This window comes from Phyllobates terribilis, unplaced genomic scaffold (assembly GCF_046119375.1).
Source record: "Phyllobates terribilis strain yellow unplaced genomic scaffold, ASM4611937v1 Scaffold_5__5_contigs__length_657084704, whole genome shotgun sequence".
Classification (NCBI taxonomy): Eukaryota; Metazoa; Chordata; class Amphibia; order Anura; family Dendrobatidae; genus Phyllobates; species Phyllobates terribilis.
In genome coordinates this window covers 270,951,780-270,971,496 of record NW_027362765.1, presented here as the reverse complement: position 1 = coordinate 270,971,496, position 19,717 = coordinate 270,951,780, and the positions used below count along the sequence as shown (strand labels likewise).

The window sequence follows — 19,717 nt, the reverse complement described above, 5'->3', positions numbered from 1 at the left end:
CATAGACTTGCGCATGCTCCGATTATCAGATGCACTCGTAGCATGCTGCAATTTTTTTCTCATGCCAAATCAGCATGAGAAAAAAAGCACTAGTCGGCACTGCTCCATAGTATAACATTGGGCTGAGTGCTATCTGATAAAACATTGGTTAGCACTCAGCCATGTTAGACGCTCATGTGAGCAAGCCCTAAGAGTCCCTTTCACTTAGACATTAGATCACAAGGCTTGACATATCCTCTACATTCAGTCAATAATTTAAAAAGCCCTTTCATTTCCAGAACCCTCTACTTAGTTACAACCATACCCTCTTCAGCCCCTTCACCCTCACCTCTCTTCTACTAATTGTTTCATGGTTTTTGGTCGTCTCCACTTTTTTCTCTAGTATCATTTCCATGATACAATTGTTCAATAAATGTTCTGCAGAAACTACTATGTCATACAAATGGACTATAAACTGTGCTTTCGACTGACACTTGTGCACATCCAGGTAACAAGAATGGCTTTACGTGAAATAGGATGAGGTCTAATGGAGAAATGAATGCTAGCTGGTTAGTGGATGAAATGGGGAACATGGTGAGTCCACTGATTGCTTTGGGGGTCAGCTATAAAGGGCTGTTACATATTTCCATTCTTCCATATAAAATTGTTAGTCTGAAGCCTTCTTGCATGGATCTGAAGTAATCCTGATTCATCTTCCTGAAGATCAAGGCGTGTGATATCTGATCTCTCCAATCTGCAGGATACATTATGGAAGTTCACATTTCTGGTTTTGGTTATGGTGACAGCCAATAAATTAGCTAAGATGAATTCTTTCTACCTTACTCCTCCTATCAATCAAAATGACTGTGTTTCATGTTGACCAGAATCCTGGGTTGGAGGAGTTTAGGGAATACAGTTCATCATCTCTGCATAGCATGTTACTCAATGCTCAAAATTGTGGGTGGATTGTCTCTAATTTTAAGAGAGAAAGTAACTGGATGGTGTCATTTCTACCCTATTGTGAGGCCAGTGATTAAAATATACATAGGCTGGGCAGGTGGTTATTTTTTATGGAGGCATTTACTCCATTAGATGAATATTCCAATAGCCCTACTATCTATCATAGACAACCATCTGTCATAAGATCTAAAATCGTTTTAGCTGGTGGTTGTAAGAATGATACTAGTATTTTTGATATTTGTCAGTGGTTAATTGGAAACTGCAGCAACAGAACTCTCCCGTAGTGGTGGTACTTTTTGTGGCGAGATGTTTTTGACAGATTTCCTTTAAAGGGAAGCTATCACTGGCTTTTAAACCAAATGAAAAAGCCGGCACTCGCGTCCAAGCCTAGACTTGGACAAAGGACCATGTAGGTCAGTAACGTGTTGCCTGGAGGCTTGTATGTGTAACCCTCCAGCCAATTAGTTGTTTCTGTGCCGCTTGTGTCTACCATAACGCTTTTTAATCTGGGCTAAATAAAGAAGTTTTCTTTATGAAGACACAAGTCTGCTTGCTGTTGATTTGATAAAATCACTGTTTTGTGTTCTGCAGATCTAGCAGTTATCTGAATACTGAATTCTGTATAATCCCACCACAACACTGATAGGCAGCTTTCTGCCCATGTACAGTGTACACAGATAGCTGCTAATCAGTGGTGTTGGCGGGGTTATACAGAGCTCATGAATATGGAGGATTACATGTCAGCATGTTTACTAGTGCTCCATCTCTTGCTGCTAAAACAGTGATTTTATCAAAACTACAGCAAGTAGCCTAGGGATACAATGACAAGCAAAAGGGTAACAATGTTTTGAACTTTTGACTTTCAGGTTCCATATCTCACCATCCACTACTGCTTCGAATTTGAGACTACCATCATTTTATAGACAATCATCTTGGCTATCGCATATATAAATATGACTTGCAACTATTTAGCATATGGGGTTGCCTCCTTTCCCACAAGTAACAAGGTTGTATTGCTTCCTCCCCTCTTCCTATCCCTATTCTTATTTTTGTTTTTTCTGCTTTTTGCCCTATGTATCCTCCTTAATTAATCATAATGTTATAACCACATGGGCCTTTAATATATGACACTATTGTTATTTTGATTGATCTATTGTGTCACTACCTATGTTATTTGGGATTTGGGGATTATTTTGAAGCCTTTTCATTATGCATTTGAATATAGCCCTTATTTATGTGTATATTTAATCTCTCACAGCACTGGGAGCACATGTGAACTATATTTGTGTCCGCACAATCACAGACATCTTTCGATCAACCCATATCGTCTATGATTGACACTAGTCCTTATTGTCTGATGGTACTATTCGGATTGATCTAATTATTTCTGCTTCTGATCTGTGCTCATTAGTGCTTGGAGATTTTATTGAAGTTTTCTACTTTCTACCTAATATAGCCCTGGATTGGAATTATCTCTTTGTATTGTGGTACTAACCATTTTTTAGCCCCGGAGTATTATTTGTTACAATTTGGTGCAATACGAATTACCCATTTTGGTTTATTTGTGGTACTTCCTGTATTGATACGCACTGAGCACAAGTCACTTTAATCCACAGGCTAACTGATGATTTATACATGAATGTGGCTATATATAAATTCCAACAATTACATATACCAATTGTTACTGTGGGTACCTTCACTTTCTACTTCTCCTATATATATTGTTTTATCACAACCCCTTTTTTAATAATTTTTCGAATAAACTTGGATTTTATTGCATCTATACTTCTATCTCTTGATTGGATTTTATTTAGCATATGGTTAGTTATGCAGATTCTTGTCATGTCACTGAATTGTTGCTGTTTTGCTTCTGTTGGTGGAAAAATCATTCTCTTCTTGTATGCTACAAAATACAACCTGTTCTCACATTCCCTAAAAGCTCAGTGTGTAGATTCCCAAGCGAAAAGTCACTGGTTCGAATTGAGGAGCAGCCATGAAGAAGATTTCTCAAGAAAAGAGAAACACCATCATCCAGTTCATCTATAGCGGTCTCTCAGCCAAGAAAATTGCCAAACTGCATCATGTGAGTGCCGTGACCGTTGGAAGAATACGAAATGAAGTCTGTCCATCCATTCAAAAGCTAAGAGGTGGATGTCCAGGCAAAATATCAGAGTCAACAAGTCGTCTCATCACAAGGTCTACCAGTTGTTACGCGACAAACACAGCAGTAGAGGTGGCTCATATGCTTTGTAATAGTGAGATCACAGACATCCATGCAAGCACCTTGTGACGCACGTTACACAAGTCTGGAATTGTGGCTCGAAAACAGGTGAAGAAGCCTCAACTTCAATATCGTCATAAGAAACGTCGGCTCGAGTTTGCAAAAAGGTACGAAAAGTGGACAGTAAAAGATTTGAGCAACGAGACGAAAGTCAATAGACTAGGCTCTGATGAGTGGAAATGGGTCTAGAAGAAACAAGGGAAAAATGGGCTAACAGATCAAGAAATTGAAGGAATTGTTAAGTTTGGTGGAAGAAGCCTAATGATATGGGGTTGTTTCACAGCCAAAGGTGTTGGATACTTGATCAGGATTGATGGTGGTCTCAATGCTGAGCTATATGTGAGTATGCTACAAAATGAGTTACTTCGTACACTCAAGTACTATGGGTATGAAAAGGATGACATAGTGTTCTAGCAGGACAACGACCAGAAGCATACGTCGAATGGTTTAATAATAATGAAGTAGATATGCTGGATCGTCCCCAACAGTCCCCAGACCTCAACCCAATCGAACACTTGTGGGCAGAGTTGAAGAAAAAGCTGTATACATACTCAAATCAGTTCACCAGTATGTACCAACTTTGGGAACGTGTAGAAGAGACTTGGTATCAGATTTAGGTTGAGACATGTTTGAATCTGATAAAGAGCATGCCCAGAAGGATTCAGGAAGTGTTAAAAGCCAAAGGTGGATTTATAAAATACTAATAAAATAATAAAAAATAAAATTTAGATTTTTAGGAGCAAAATAGTAACAATGCAGCGACATTACAAGAATCTGCATAACTACTAGTTGCAAGTTATATTTATGTATGCGATAGCCAAGATGATTGTCTATAAAATGATGGTAGTCTCACGTTCCAATCAGTAGTGGATGGTGAGATATGGAGCCTGAAAGTCAAAAGTTCAAAACATTGTGACCTTTTTGCTCATCATTTTACATTGGTGGAATCAGGGTCTCTGCCTCTACATCATGCTGCTCTCAGATTAGGTGGCAAAAACCTGGTGACAGATTCCCTTTAAAGCATGTTGGCATGGTCATTATAACAACTGTTATGATCATGGCTGTCTGAGATCCTCTGGACCTGACCCTGTCCAGACGGCCATGCCCACTACACTGCAGTGATATGTTACTTTGGTAGGTGGCCTTCAAGCATAACTACTGGTCTATCTAAATGCATTATCATTGTTCATAGAAACCAAATAGTATGATTTTTCTTCAGAGTAGGGTTGGAAATAAAGAAAGCAATGGCAACACAGATACTTTTTGTTAGAATCCTTTATGCATAGAGGACCTAGGCCTCCAAACATTGCAGTTACAGAGGCGAGTCTCTACTTAGTCTATGTGTGCCATGAAGTGAATGGCACACATAACAGTATAGCTTAAGCATGGATATACCATTATGTATCCTACAAGCTAAGCAAAAATAATCAATCATAGTAATAATTTCCAATATCTGAAGAGAATAACTCACTATGAGGGATAGGGAATTTTAAAGGAGGTTCCATAATAGTACACTGCTCAAAATAATAAAGGGAACACTCAAATAACACATCCTAGATCTGAATGAATGAAACATTCTCATTGAATACTTTGTTCTGTACAAAGTTGAATGTGCTGACAACAAAATCACACAAAAATCATCAATGGAAACAAATTTATTAACCAATGGAGGCCTGGATTTGGAGTCACCCCCAAAATAAAGTGGGAAAACACACTACCGGCTGATCCAACTTTGATGTAATGTCCTTAAAACAAGTGAAAATGAGGCTCAGTATTGTGTGTGGCCTCCACGTGCTTGTATGACCTCCCTACAACGTCTGGGCATGCTCCGGATGAGGTTGCGGATGGTCTCCTGTGGGATCTCCTCCCAGACCTGGACTAATGCATCCGCCAACACCTGGACAGTCTGTGGTGCAACGTGACGATTGTTGATGGAGCGAGACATGATGTCCCAGATGTGCTCAATCCGATTCAGGTCTGGGGAACGGGCGGGCCAGTCCATAGCTTTAATGCCTTCATCTTGCAGGAACTGCTGACACACTCCAGCCACATGAGGTCTGGCATTGTCCTGTATTAGGAGGAACCCAGGGCCAGCCGCACCAGCATATGGTCTCACAAGGGGTCTGAGGATCTCATCTCGGTACCTAATGGCAGTCAGGCGACCTCTGGCAAGCACATAGAGGGCTGTGCGGCCCTCCAAAGAAATGGCACCCCACACCATTACTGACCCACTGCCAAACCGATCATGCTGAAGGATGTTGCAGGCAGCAAATCGCTCTCCACTGTGTCTCCAGACTCTGTCACGTCTGTCACATGTGCTCAGTGTGAACCTGCTTTCATCTGTGAAGAGCACAGGGCGCCAGTGGCGACTGGTGTTCTGTGGCAAATGCAAAGCGTCCTGCATGGTGTTGGTCTGTGAGCACAACCCCCATCTGTGGACGTCGGGCCCTCATACCACCCTCATAGAGTCGGTTTCTAACCATTTGTGCAGAAACATGCACATTTGTGGCCTGCTGGAGGTCATTTTGCAGGGCTCTGGCAGTGCTCCTCCTGTTCCTCCTTGCACAAAGGCGGAGGTAGCGGTCCTGCTGCTGGGTTGTTGCCCTCCTACGGCCCCCTCCACGTCTCCTGGTGTACTGGCCTGTCTCCTGGTAGCGCCTCCAGCCTCTGGACACTACGCTGATAGACACAGCAAACCTTCTTGCCACAGCTCGCATTGATGTGCCATCCTGGATGAGCTGCACTACCTGAGCAACTTCTGTGGGTTGTAGAGTCCGTCTCATGCTACCACGAGTGTGAAAGCACAACCAACATTCAAAAGTGACCAAAACATCCGCCAGAAAATTGGTACTGAGATGTGGTCTGTGGTCCCCACCTGCAGAACCACTCCTTTATTGAGGGTGTCTTGATAATTGCCAATAATTTCCATCTATTGTCTATTCCATTTGCACAACAGCATGTGAAATTGATTGTCAATCAGTGTTGCTTCCTAAGTGGACAGTTTGATTTCATAGAAGTTTGATTTACTTGGAGTTATATTCTGTTGTTTAAGTGTTCCCTTTATTTTTTTGAGCAGTGTATATCAACTAGGTATGACCGCTGGAATTCTAATAAAAGTAATGATGTGTCTGGTTGCATGTACAGTATCCTATATCCAAAGCTTCCTGTTCCTTAGAGTGATAGCATTAGAAAGAATACTGACATATGCAGGACAGATGGGAAGTGGAAGCATGAGTATCCACAATCCACTATGAATACCATAATGACTGCCTCCTTAGCATATATAACCTGTGCAGGAGACTCGTACCTACCGAATAGAATAATAGAAAACTTAGATTTCCAGTTAAATTCTACATATTTCACTTAGGGTCTCAGCTAGATGAATGATGAGGAATAAGATATGTGCTAGATTTTCCAAGTTCATACAAAGGAGCCTCCATGGAACTAAACATAATGGAGTCAAAGATATGAACAGGTATTCATTATATATTGTATGACCTCAATTCTTCAACCAGTTTTCACCAGGATTCTGATGTAAAACTGCTTGAAATTTAGCAAAAATGAAGCGATTTTTGGCATTTTTACTCCAGTCATGGCCGGCTGTGCCAACTTTTTAAAAAGCAGACAGAGCTCGGGAAGGACGGAGATGCCCAAGTGCGCAGATTCATCATAATTTACGGCCAAAAAAGTGGTGTGTAAATGACAACAGAAACGTACGCTGGCCACTGCCTGGCATACATTTCTGGCAGTGACGTGCAAAATTAATACACCATATTCATTAAGAGTATCTTTTAATAAATTTGGTATATCTTACCCCAGCATACATTTCATTAATAGTATAAAACGCCTTTTATACACCACCTCTACATGAGTCGCTTCCTAAAAGTATATATGGGTAACATAAAGATACCTATGTGTCCATGTTGGGACGTGTTCATATATGCGTGTTAGCTAGCTGCAATACCAGACACTGGCCATACGCATAAGTGGAGCTGTTTCAGAAAATCTTGCTCTTTTCCTAATTTTGCATGCTCATTCTTGTGTGGATTTTCATTGCAGATTTCACATTGTTTAATGCTTAGTAATGGAAAAGGGTGAAGTCCGCAGCAAAATGTGCAAATAACACATGCAGATTTGTCATGGATTTGTGACCAACTCTGCTTCAATTTTTTGTGTGTATTTAAGAATTTCACAGAGAATTGTAAAAAGTGTAGAAACGGGAAATGAAAAGGAGTTGTAAAATATTCTAAAACAAAGTATATTTAGCCATATGTCTATACCTAAGACTAGTCCAGCAGGGTGTTCATTTACCTAGACAAGACCATCATCAGATCCTTTAATCACATCTCATAGGCATGACTGATGCCCAGCCGATCAGGACTCGGTGGCACTACGCCTTCCTGGGCATGTGCAGTGCACCGATGATGGCGGAGAGAGTTCCCCTGGCTTCACTGTACATTCTCAGGGAGGCGTAGTGATGCTGAGTCCCACATATGTTCAGCAACACTAATACAAGTTATTTTGACATACTGTATATGGGACAGCAAGCACATTATATGAATGCAGAAATAAGGCTCTAAAATCTGTTGGGGGAAGTTTGGAAGGCTTGGGAGTCTTGACAGGTTCCTTTTAAAAATAATATGTTAGGAGGCTTTCACCCCTAAACTATATATACAGTCATGACTCATTACCAAATTGTTGGCAGCCTTGAAATCATTCCAGCAAATGAAGTATTTCTCCCAGAAATTATTGCAATTACACATGTTTCTTTATTTGTTTTATGTGTATTGGAACAACACAAAACAAAACAGAGGAAAAAAAAGGCAAATTAGACATAATTTCACACAAAACCCCAAAAATTGGCCGGACAAAATTGTTGGCACCCTCAACTTAATATTTGGTTGCACACGCTTAGGAATAAATAACTGCAATCAATCGCTTCCTATAGCCATCAACAAGCTTCTTACAACTCTCAACTGGAAGTTTGGACCACTCTTCTTTTGCAAACTGCTCCAGGTCTCTCTTATTTGAAGGGTGCCTTCTCCCAACAGCAATCTTTCCAAAGGTGTTCAATTGGATTTAGATCCGTACTCATTGCTGGCCACACAGTCAAGGCATCCAGTGCCATAGGCAGCAAACAAGGCCAAAACATCTTTGAACTTCCACCATATTTGACTAGGTATTGTGTCCTTTTCTTTGTAGGCCTCATTCCATTTTTGGTAAACAGTAGCTCTATCAGCCCACAAGACGCTTTCCCAGAAGGATTTTGGCTTTCTCACATACATTTTGGCAAACTGCAGGCTAGCTTTTTGCCAAAAAAGTCTCTGTGTCAGCAGTCGGGTCCTCCTGGGTCTCCTGCCGTAGCATTTCATTCAAATGTCGACGGATAGTTTGCACTGACACTGCTGCACCCTGAGCCTGCAGGACAACTTGAATTTCTTTAAAACTTGAGTGGGGCTGCTTATCCAATATCCGAACTATCCTGTGTTGTAACCTTTTATCAATTTTTCTCTGCCGTCCACGTCCAGGGAGATTAGCTACAGTGCCATGGGTTGTAAAATTCTTGATTATGTTTCGCATCGTGGACAAAGGAACATCAAGATCTCTGGAAATGGACTTGTAACCTTCAAAAATTTTGGTTCTCAAGTCCTCAGACAGTATTCTTCTCCTTTTTCTCTTTCCCATGCTTCGTGTGGCACATACAGATGCACAATGCAAAGACTGAGTCAACTTCTCTACTTTTGATCTGGTTTAGGTGTGATTTTCATATTTCCCACACTTGTTACTTGTCAGAGGTAAGTTTGAATGATCATCACATGCTTGAAACAAAGTTGTTCATCCACAATTATGGAAAGATGCCAACAATTTTGTCCTGCCCATTTATGGAGTTTTGTGTGAAATTATGTCCAATTTGCCTTTTTTTCTCAGTTTTTTTGTGTTGTTCTAATAAAAAAGAAGGAAATAAACATGTGTATAACAAAACATATGTAATAAAACTTTTTTCCTGGTAGAAATACTTCATTTTCTGGAACTATTTCAAGGGTACTAACACTTTCAGTCATGACTGTATATGTATGTGTGTGTGTATATATATATATATATATATATACATATATATATATATATATATATATATATATATATATATATATATACAGTACAGACCAAAAGTTTGGACACACCTTCTCATTTAAAGATTTTTCTGTATTTTCATGACTATGAAAATTGTACATTCACACTGAAGGCATCAAAACTATGAATTAACACATGTGGAATTATATACTTAATGAAAAAGTGTGAAACAACTGAAAATATGTCTTATATTCTAGGTTCTTCAAAGTAGCGACCTTTTGCTTTGATGACTGCTTTTGCACACTCTATGCATTCTCTTGATGAGCTTCAAGAGGTAGTCACCGGAAATGGTCTTCCAACAATCTTGAAGGAGTTCCCAGAGATGATTAGCACTTGTTGGCCCTTTTGCCTTCACTCTGCAGTCCAGCTCACCCCAAACCATCTCGATTGGGTTCAGGTCTGGTGACTGTGGAGGCCAGGTCATCTGGCGTAGCACCCCATCACTCTCCTCCTTGGTCAAATAGCCCTTACACAGCCTGGAGGTGTGTTTGGGGTCATTGTCCTGTTGAAAAATAAATGATAGTCCAACTAAACGCAAACCGGATGGAATACCATGCCGCTGCAAGATGCTGTGGTAGCCATGCTGGTTCAGTATGCCATCAATTTTGAATAAATCCCCAACAGTGTCACCAGCAAAGCACCCCTACACCATCACACCTCCTCCTCCATGCTTCACAGTGGGAACCAGGCATGTAGAGTCCATCCATTCACCTTTTCTGCGTCGCACAAAGACACGGTGGTTGGAACCAAAGATCTCAAATTTGGACTCATCAGACCAAAGCACAGATTTCCACTGGTCTAATGTCCATTCCTTGAGTTCTTTAGCCCAAACAAGTCTCTTCTGCTTGTTGCCTGTCCTTAGCAGTGGTTTCCTAGCAGCTATTTTACCATGAAGGCCCGCTGCACAAAGTCTTCTCTTAACAGTTGTTGTAGAGATGTGTCTGCTGCTAGAACTCTGTGTGGCATTGACCTGGTCTCTAATCTGAGCTGCTGTTAACCTGCGATTTCTGAGGCTGGTGACTCGGATAAACTTATTCTCAGAAGCAGAGGTGACTCTTGGTCTTTCTTTCCTGGGGCGGTCCTCATGTGAGCCAGTTTTTTTGTAGCGCTTGATGGGTTTTGCAACTGCACTTGGGGACACTTTCAAAGTTTGCCCAATTTTTCGCACTGACTGACCTTCATTTCTTAAAGTAATGATGGCCACTCGTTTTTCTTTACTTAGCTGCTTTTTTCTTGCCATAATACAAATTCTAACAGTCTATTCAGTAGGACTATCAGCTGTGTATCCACCTGACTTTTGCACAACACAACTGATGGTCCCAACCCCATTTATAAGGCAAGAAATCCCACTTATTAAACCTGACAGGGCACACCTGTGAAGTGAAAACCATTTTCAGTGACTACCTCTTGAAGCTCATCAAGAGAATGCCAAGAGTGTGCAAAGCAGTCACCAAAGCAAAAGGTGGCTACTTTGAAGAACCTAGAATATAAGACATATTTTCAGTTGTACCACACTTTTTTGTTAAGTATATAATTCCACATGTGTTAATTCATAGTGTTGATGCCTTCAGTGTGAATGTACAATTTTGAAAGTCATGAAAATACAGAAAAATCTTTAAATGAGAAGGTGTGTCCAAACTTTTGGTCTGTACTGTATATATATATATATATATATATATATATATATATATATATATATATATATATATATATATATACAGTGCTGGCCAAAAGTATTGGCACCCCTGCAATTCTGTCAGATAATACTCAGTTTCTTCCTGAAAATGATTGCAATCACAAATTCTTTGGTATTATTATCTTCATTTAATTTGCTTGCAAGGAAAAAACACAAAAGAGAATGAAGCAAAAATCAAATCATTGACCATTTCACACAAAACTCCAAAAAAGGGCCGGACAAAAGTATTGGCACCCTCAGCCTAATACTTGGTTGCACAACTTTTAGCCAAAATAACTGCGAACAACTGCTTCCGGTAACCATTAATGAGTTTCTTACAATGCTCTGCTTGAATTGTAGACCATTCTTCTTTGGCAAACTGCTCCAGGTCCCTGATATTTGAAAGGTGCCTTCTCCAAACTGCCATTTTGAGATCTCTCCACAGGTGTTCTATGGGATTTAGGTCTGGATTCATTGCTGGCCACCTTAGAAGTCTCCAGTGCTTTCTCTAAAACCATTTTATAGTGCTTTTGGAAGTGTGTTTTAGGTCATTGTCCTGCTGGAAGACCCATGACCTCTGAGGGAGACCCAGCTTTCTCACACTGGGCCCTACATTATGCTGCAAAATTTGTTGGTAGTCTTCAGACTTCATAATGCCATGTACACGTTCATGCTGTCCAGTGCCAGAGGCAGCAAAGCAACCCCAAAACATCAGGGAACCTCCGCCATGTTTGACTGTAGGGACCGTGTTCTTTTCTTTGAATGCCTCTTTTTTTTCCTGTACAGTCTATGTTGATGCTTTTTCCCAAAAAGCTCTACTTTTGTCTCATCTGACCAGAGAACATTCTTCCAAAACGTTTTAGGCTTTCTCAGGTAAGTTTTGGCAAACTCCAGCCTGGCTTTTTTATGTCTTGGGGTAAGAAGTGGGGTCTTCCTGGGTATCCTACCATACAGTCCCTTTTCATTCAGACGTCGACGGATAGTACGGGTTGACACTGTTGTACCCTCGGACTGCAGGGCAGCTTGAACTTGTTTGGATGTTAGTCGAGGTTCTTTATCCACCATCCGCACAATCTTGCGTTGAAATCTCTCGTCAATTTTTCTTTTCCGTCCACATCTAGGGAGGTTAGCCACAGTGCCATGGGCTTTAAACTTCTTGATGACACTGCGCACGGAAGACACAGGAACATTCAGGTCTTTGGAGATGGACTTGTAGCCTTGAGATTGCTCATGCTTCCTCACAATTTGGTTTCTCAAGTCCTCAGACAGTTCTTTGGTCTTATTTCTTTTCTCCATGCTCAATTGCCAACACCTGTTAGGTGCCACAGGTAAGTTAATTACACGAATTAGAGAAGCATCACATGATTTTTCAAAGGGTGTCAATACTTTTGTCCACCCCCTTTTTTAGGTTTGGTGTGGAATTATACCCAATTTGGCTTTAGGACAATTCTTTTCATGTTTTTTTCATTGAAGGCAAATTAAATGAAGATAATAATACCAAAGAATTTGTGATTGCAATCATGTTCAGGAAGAAATTGAGTATTATCTGACAGAATTGCAGGGGTGCTAACACTTTTGGCCAGCACTGTATATATATATATATATATATATATATATATATATATATATATATTCATATAATCTCTTTCCAAGATAAACCAAGCAATACATTTGTCATTCCTCTGTTGCTAAGAAATGCTTTTGAAGTGATATGCAAATGAGGCTGTATATCTGAAGCTTCTGTCACTCAGATTCTATTTCCCATCTTGCGCCGCTTTCTGCTGCTTGATTGACAGCCTCTATGATATGTGGCTCCAGGCAAAGGAGCTGTCAGTCAAGCAGGAGGAGGTGTCACTGGGTAGGAAATAGAGCTGGAGTGGCACAGGCTTCAGATCTAGCATACTGTAGGCCTTCAGCCTCATTTGCCAATGAAATTAAACTCTGATTTTTCAGTCATGGAAGAACAGGCTGGTCATGAAAAGGTATTGCTGGACTTGTCTTTGAAAAAGCTACATGCACATAGAAATAGTTTGGAAAGTGAAATCCTGCGGACAGATTCCTTGTAATAAATCTGCCCCAATGGTGCATATTTTGGCTGAAAAAGATAAATACTTTTAAGAAAAAGGACTTACTTTAGATTTCTAAATGTTCGAGTCAATAATCTTCTTGTGCCATACTTATTAATAAGCAGCCATTAAATTGTCCTACATGTCAGTTAATGAGATCACATGGGGCTCTCCAGTGTCATCGAGATCTGATGGAGTTCCCCAGTGTCAACGAATATGATAACATGGAGCACCCTAGTGTCACAAGTTTATGATCACATGTAGCATTACTGTATCACTGAGTGGACACACATGTAGCATCCCAGTGTCACTGTCATTAAATGGAGGAACAACAGTGTATCACCCATATGTCTCTGATCACATGGTACACTTATCCTGCACCAGCACCCCAGTATCAGTGGGTAAGATCAGGTGGAGCACCCCAATGTAAGTGATTAAGATCAGGTGGAGAATCCCAGTGTCAGAGGGTAAGATCAGGTGGAGAATCCCAGTGTCAGTGGGTAAGATCAGGTGGAGTATCCCAGTGTCAGTGGGTAACATCAGGTGGAGCATCCCATTGCCAGTGGGTAAGATCATGTGGAGAATCCGTGTCAGAGGGTAAGATTAGGTGGAGCATCCCAGTGTTAGTGGGTAAGATAAGGTGGAGCATCCCATTGTCAGTGGGTAAGATCAGGTGGAGCATCCCATTGTCAGTGGGTAAGATCAGGTGGAGAATCCCAGTGTCAGAGGGTAAGATCAGGTGGAGAATGCCAGTGTCAGTGGGTAAGATCAGGTGGAGCATCCCAGTGTCAGTGGGTAAGATCAGGTGGAGCATCCCAGTGTCAGTGGGTAAGATCAAGTGGAGCATCCCAGTGTCAGTGGGTAAGATCAGGTGGAGGATCCCAGTGTTACAGGGTAAGATAAGGTGGGGCATGCCATTGACTGTGGGTTAGATCAGGTGAAGCATCCCAGTGTTAGTGGGTAAGATAAGTTGGAGCATTCCTTTGACCGTGGGTAAGATCAGGTGAAGCATCCCAGTGTTAGTGGGTAAGATCAGGTGTAGCATCTCATTGACCGTGGGTAGGATCAGAAGAAGCATCCCAGTGTCAGTGGGTAAGATCAGGTGGAGCATCCCAGTGTTAGTGGGTAAGATAATGTGGAGCATCCCATTGACCGTGGGTAAGATCAGGTTAAGCATCCCAGTGTCAGTGGGTAAGATCAGGTGGAGCATCCCAGTGTCAGTGGGTAAGATCAGGTGGAGCATCCCAGTGTCAGAGGGTAAGATCAGGTGGCGCATCCCATTGTCAGTGGGTAAGATCAGGTGGAGCATCCCATTGTCAGTGGGTAAGATCAGGTGAAGCATCTTAGTGTAAGTGGGTAAGATAAGGTGGAGCATCCCATTGACCGTGGGTAAGATCAGGTGGAGCATCCCAGTGTCAGTGGGTAAGATCAGGTGGAGCATCCCATTGTTAGTGGGTAAGATCAGGTGGAGCATCCCATTGTCAGTGGTTAAGATAAGGTGAAGCATCCCAGTGTCAGTGGGTAAAATCATGTGGAGCATCCCATTGTCAGTGGGTAAGATCAGGTGAAGCATCCCAGTGTTAGTGGGTAAGATCAGGTGGAACATCCCAGTGTCAATGGGTAAGATCAGGTGGAGCATCCCATTGACCGTGGGTAAGATCAGGTGGAGCATCCCAGTGTCAGTGGGTAAGATCAGGTGGAGCATCCCATTGTCAGTGGGTAAGATCAGGTGGAGCATCCCAGTGTCAGTGGGTAAGATGAGGTGAAGCATCCCAGTGTTACTGGGTAAGATAAGGTGGAGCATCCCATTGACCGTGGGTAAGATCAGGTGAAGCATCTCAGTTTTAGTGGGTAAGATCAGGTGGAGCATCCCAGTGTTACTGTGTAAGATAAGGTGGAGCATCCCATTGACCGTGGGTAAGATCAGGTGAAGCATCCCAGTGTTAGTGGGTAAAATAATGTGGAGCATCCCATTGACCGTGGGTAAGATCAGGTGAAGCATCCCAGTGTCAGTGGGTAAGATCAGGTGGAGCATCCCAGTGTCAGTGGGTAAGATCAGGTGGAGCATCCCAGTGTCAGTGGGTAAGATCAGGTGGAGCATCCCAGTGTCAGTGGGTTAGATCAGGTGAAGCATCCCAGTGTTACTGGGTAGGATAAGGTGGAGCACCCCATTGACCGTGGGTAAGATCAGGTGAAGCATCCCAGTGTTAGTGGGTAAGATAAGGTGGAGCATCTCATTGACCGTGGGTAAGATCAGGTGAAGCATCCCAGTGTCAGTGGGTAAGATCAGGTGGAGCATCCCAGTGTCAGTGGGTAAGATCAGAAGAAGCATCCCAGTGTCAGTGGGTAAGATCAGGTGGAGCATCCCAGTGTAAGTGGGTAAGATAAGGTGGAGCATCCCATTGACCATGGGTAAGATCAGGTGGAGCATCCCAGTGTCAGTGGGTAAGATCAGGTGGAGCATCCCATTGTCAGTGGTTAAGATAAGGTGAAGCATCCCAGTGTCAGTGGGTAAGATCAGTTGGAGCATCCCATTGTCAGTGGGTAAGATCAGGTGAAGCATCCCAGTGTTAGTGGGTAAGATCAGGTGGAACATCCCAGTTTCAATGGGTAAGATCAGGTGGAGCATCCCATTGACCGTGGGTAAGATCAGGTAGAGCATCCCAGTGTCAGTGGGTAAGATCAGGTGGAGCATCCCATTGTCAGTGGGTAAGATCAGGTGGAGCATCCCAGTGTCAGTGGGTAAGATCAGGTGAAGCATCCCAATGTTACTGGGTAAGATAAGGTGGAGCATCCCATTGACCGTGGGTAAGATCAGGTGAAGCATCCCAGTTTTAGTGGGTAAGATCAGGTGGAGCATCCCAGTGTCAATGGGTAAGATCAGGTGGAGCATCCCATTGACCGTGGGTAAGATCAGGTGAAGCATCCCAGTGTTAGTGGGTAAGATAATGTGGAGCATCCCATTGACCGTGGGTAAGATCAGGTGAAGCATCCCAGTGTCAGTGGGTAAGATCAGGTGGAGCATCCCAGTGTCAGTGGGTAAGATCAGGTGGAGCATCCCAGTGTCAGTGGGTAAGATCAGGTGGAGCATTCCAGTGTCAGTGGGTAAGATCAGGTGGAGCATCCCATTGTTAGTGGGTAAGATCAGGTGAAGCATCCCATTGTCAGTGGTTAAGATAAGGTGAAGCATCCCAGTGTCAGTGGGTAAGATCAGGTGGAGCATCCCAGTGTCAGTGGGTAAGATCAGGTGGAGCATCCCAGTGTCAGTGGGTAAGATCAGGTGGAGCATCCCATTGTTAGTGGGTAAGATCAGGTGGAGCATCCCATTGTCAGTGGTTAAGATAAGGTGAAGCATCCCAGTGTCAGTGGGTAAGATCAGGTGGAGCATCCCAGTGTCAGTGGGTAAGATCATGTGAAGCATCCCAGTGTTACTGGGTAGGATAAGGTGGAGCACCCCATTGACCGTGGGTACGATCAGGTGAAGCATCCCAGTGTTAGTGGGTAAGATAAGGTGGAGCATCTCATTGACTGTGGGTAAGATCAGGTGAAGCATCCCAGTGTCAGTGGGTAAGATCAGGTGGAGCATCCCAGTGTCAATGGGTAAGATCAGGTGGAGCATCCCATTGTCAGTGGGTAAGATCAGGTGAATTATCTTAGTGTAAGTGGGTAAGATCAGGTGGAGCATCCCAGTGTTACAGGGTAAGATAAGGTGGAGCATCCCATTGACCGTGGGTAAGATCAGGTGAAGCATCCCAGTGTTAGTGGGTAAGATAAGGTGGAGCATCCCTTTGACCGTGGGTAAGATCAGGTGAAGCATCCCAGTGTTAGTGGGTAAGATAAGGTGTAGCATCTCATTGACCGTGGGTAAGATCAGGTGAAGCATCCCAGTGTCAGTGGGTAAGATCAGTTGGAGCATCCCAGTGTCAGTGGGTAAGATCAGGTGGAGCATCCCAGTGTCAGTGGGTAAGATCAGGTGGAGCATCCCAGTGTCAGTGGGTAAGATCAGGTGAAGCATCCCATTGACCGTGGGTAAGATCAGGTGGAGCATCCCATTGATCGTGGGTAAGATCAGGTGGAGAATCCCAGTGTCAGTGGGTAAGATCAGGTGGAGCATCCCTGTGTCAGTGGGTAAGATCAGGTGGAGCTTCCCATTGACCGTGGGTAAGATCAGGAGGAGCATCCCAGTGTCAGTGGGTAAGATCAGGTTGAGCATCCCAGTGTCAGTGGGTAAGATCAGGTTGAGCATCCCAGTGTCAGTGGGTAAGATCAGGAGGAGCATCCCATTGTCAGTGGGTAAGATCAGGAGGAGTACTTTATTATCAGTAAGAGCGATTATAAGGAGCACCTCTGTGTCTTTGTGATGACATCACGTCCTGCAGCGTCACTGGAGACCCCCTTATCCCCCACCTGCACCCCATGCTCTGGGATCACATGGCACCTCATTCTTTACTATTATATCAGTATTAGCTCTCCCTCCTCCCCTTGATCCCCGGGACGGATGTGGGACGCGCTGATCTCATCTCCAGCTCTTCAGTCCTTTGAAACTTTTCATCTCCTCTCAAATTACTTCCCATTTACCCGCAAAAGACCAATAAGTGGCTGCACCCTGATGACTTTAACGGCTACTTAATGAGGACATATGCAGGAGGGGGAGGTCACAAAGGGTTAATTTAAAGCCCCCTCCTCCTCCCTGCTTGCAGTTTGTAAGTGTGTAGATGTGCCGTGTGCGAGGCTCAGTGGTTCTCCTGCTTCTCCAGTCCTCACCTTCAGCTCTGTCTACATTACATGATTATTGTCCTGGTAACTGGAGAGGGGGTCGGGTCTCCTTCCCACCCATCTCAACCCTCCAAAGGTGGACCCATTGAGACAAGCTCCAGGCTTTATAGTGCTGCCTTCTCCTAGGATTGTCTCCTTCCATAGCCAGCATCTTCTGGAATGTCACTAGCTGGATATTACCCTGTGTAACGTCTTCTCTGCCAGCACCTGCCCTTCTCTGCTATTGCTTGGATCACAAAGTCCTTAAAGAGTAACTCTGAATCGAGACTTAAAGGAGGAGGACGCAAAGAACAGACCCTTAGCAACAGCTCTAATATTTGCCATCTAATAGGTAAATGTTATATTCATTCTTGTTATTTTGTATCAATATTGTCACTAGTACAAATGGGAGCATTGTTTAAGATGGGCCTGTTAACCCTGCTGTGACTGCTGAGCTGTGGCTGCTGCTCCTCCAGGTAAAGGGTTTGGTCTGGGGCTTCCCCCCTATGTGTTGGTCAGTCATTTGCCTGTGCCTCAGGGCAGCAGAAGTGGTGTCCAGCGGTGACAGATGTTTCCTACATCTGTCACTTTCATTGTCCGCTATGGACTCTATTGGTTTAAAGTATTAAAAGTTATAAGTGCCTTACAGTATAGGTACCTTGCTATGTGTGACTTTGGTGCCATAAAATGATGCTAGATCCCTGGATATCATCTTTCATAATCCCAAAAAAACTCTAGGTGAGTGTCCCAGAAAAGGTGCCCTTCTTTAGTAATTGTAGTGCATTGTAGAATTTTTGTTATTTATGCAGGCATGCATCATTTTATGGAGCATGTGATGTATATTAGTAAGTGTGGTCAGGGGCTTTGTAGTTGCAGGGAACAGTAGAAGGGTTGCTGAGTTATTGCGTTCGTAGACACATTTTCCAGACTTTTATGCAAAATAATTGATTTCTTAATATATTGTGTTTATCCCTACAGAAGCGTCCTTGATTTTACACTCTATACAATATATAAAGCTTGGTACGTGATAATGAAACATACATGCACTGGCCGTATCAAGCACATGTAGCCCTAAAATTATTTCCACAGGTGTTGATCTCCTAGACTGTGGCTGTATACTCCACATCCATACAAGACAAGATGCTATAAGGATTCTCTGCTTCATAGAGATCAATGGCCATAGCTTGCCCTTATAGCTTGTTCCTAGGTTTAGATGTTTGGTGTTCAGCAATTGGATTTTGTCACATTTTACTCTGTGAAATTTCTGTACTGCTCTTTCTACAGAACTGTGCTTAAAAATGACAGAAAACTAATGTGGTAAGCCACATGTGACTTATCCTAAAGCACTGATCTTGATGACTGTGGTGGTAGAGAGGGAATGTTTATTTCCATGCCTGTCATCCATAGGATTGCATTACTTGCTTACAATCCTATGGCTGTATCCTGGATATCGTCTATCTGAATGTATGTGAATACCACTCACCAAACCTTCATGCTCATACTGTATCATAATATCACCTAATAGTAACACAATCCAGTTTATACTATTTGAGAATATTCCCACTTTGCTAATGGTAAATTTACTGTGCCCAGCTCTGAGGTCTACTTGCTATACATCCTATATAATCCTATACTATACATCCGATACATCCTATACAATATGCCAGTAGATGCACAGTGAGGAAAGTGGCAAATCATTGCTCTGTTGCCTGTCAGGCAGGATTGAAAGCAGAGTTATACTATGACATCTGCAAGTGATAATGTATTGATAAATGAACAACATAGGTAAAGGAGCCTGTTAGCTCTAGAGACATCTGTGTTAGGCCGTGTCCACACCAGCGTATAATCTCTCCTCTGAGAGAATTGGAT

The 19,717-nt window shown here is 42.8% G+C and overlaps 1 protein-coding gene across 1 annotated transcript in view; it reads left to right on the top strand.

The window, feature by feature from the left end:
- The first annotated feature begins 17,590 nt into the window (after positions 1-17,590).
- Positions 17,591-19,717, top strand: part of NOTUM (notum, palmitoleoyl-protein carboxylesterase) — an 88,316-nt gene continuing 86,189 nt past the window's right edge. Inside the window, exon 1 of the mRNA XM_073681223.1 lies at positions 17,591-18,200. The gene's annotated coding sequence lies outside the window, so the exon portion shown is untranslated. The remainder of the gene's footprint in view (positions 18,201-19,717) is intronic.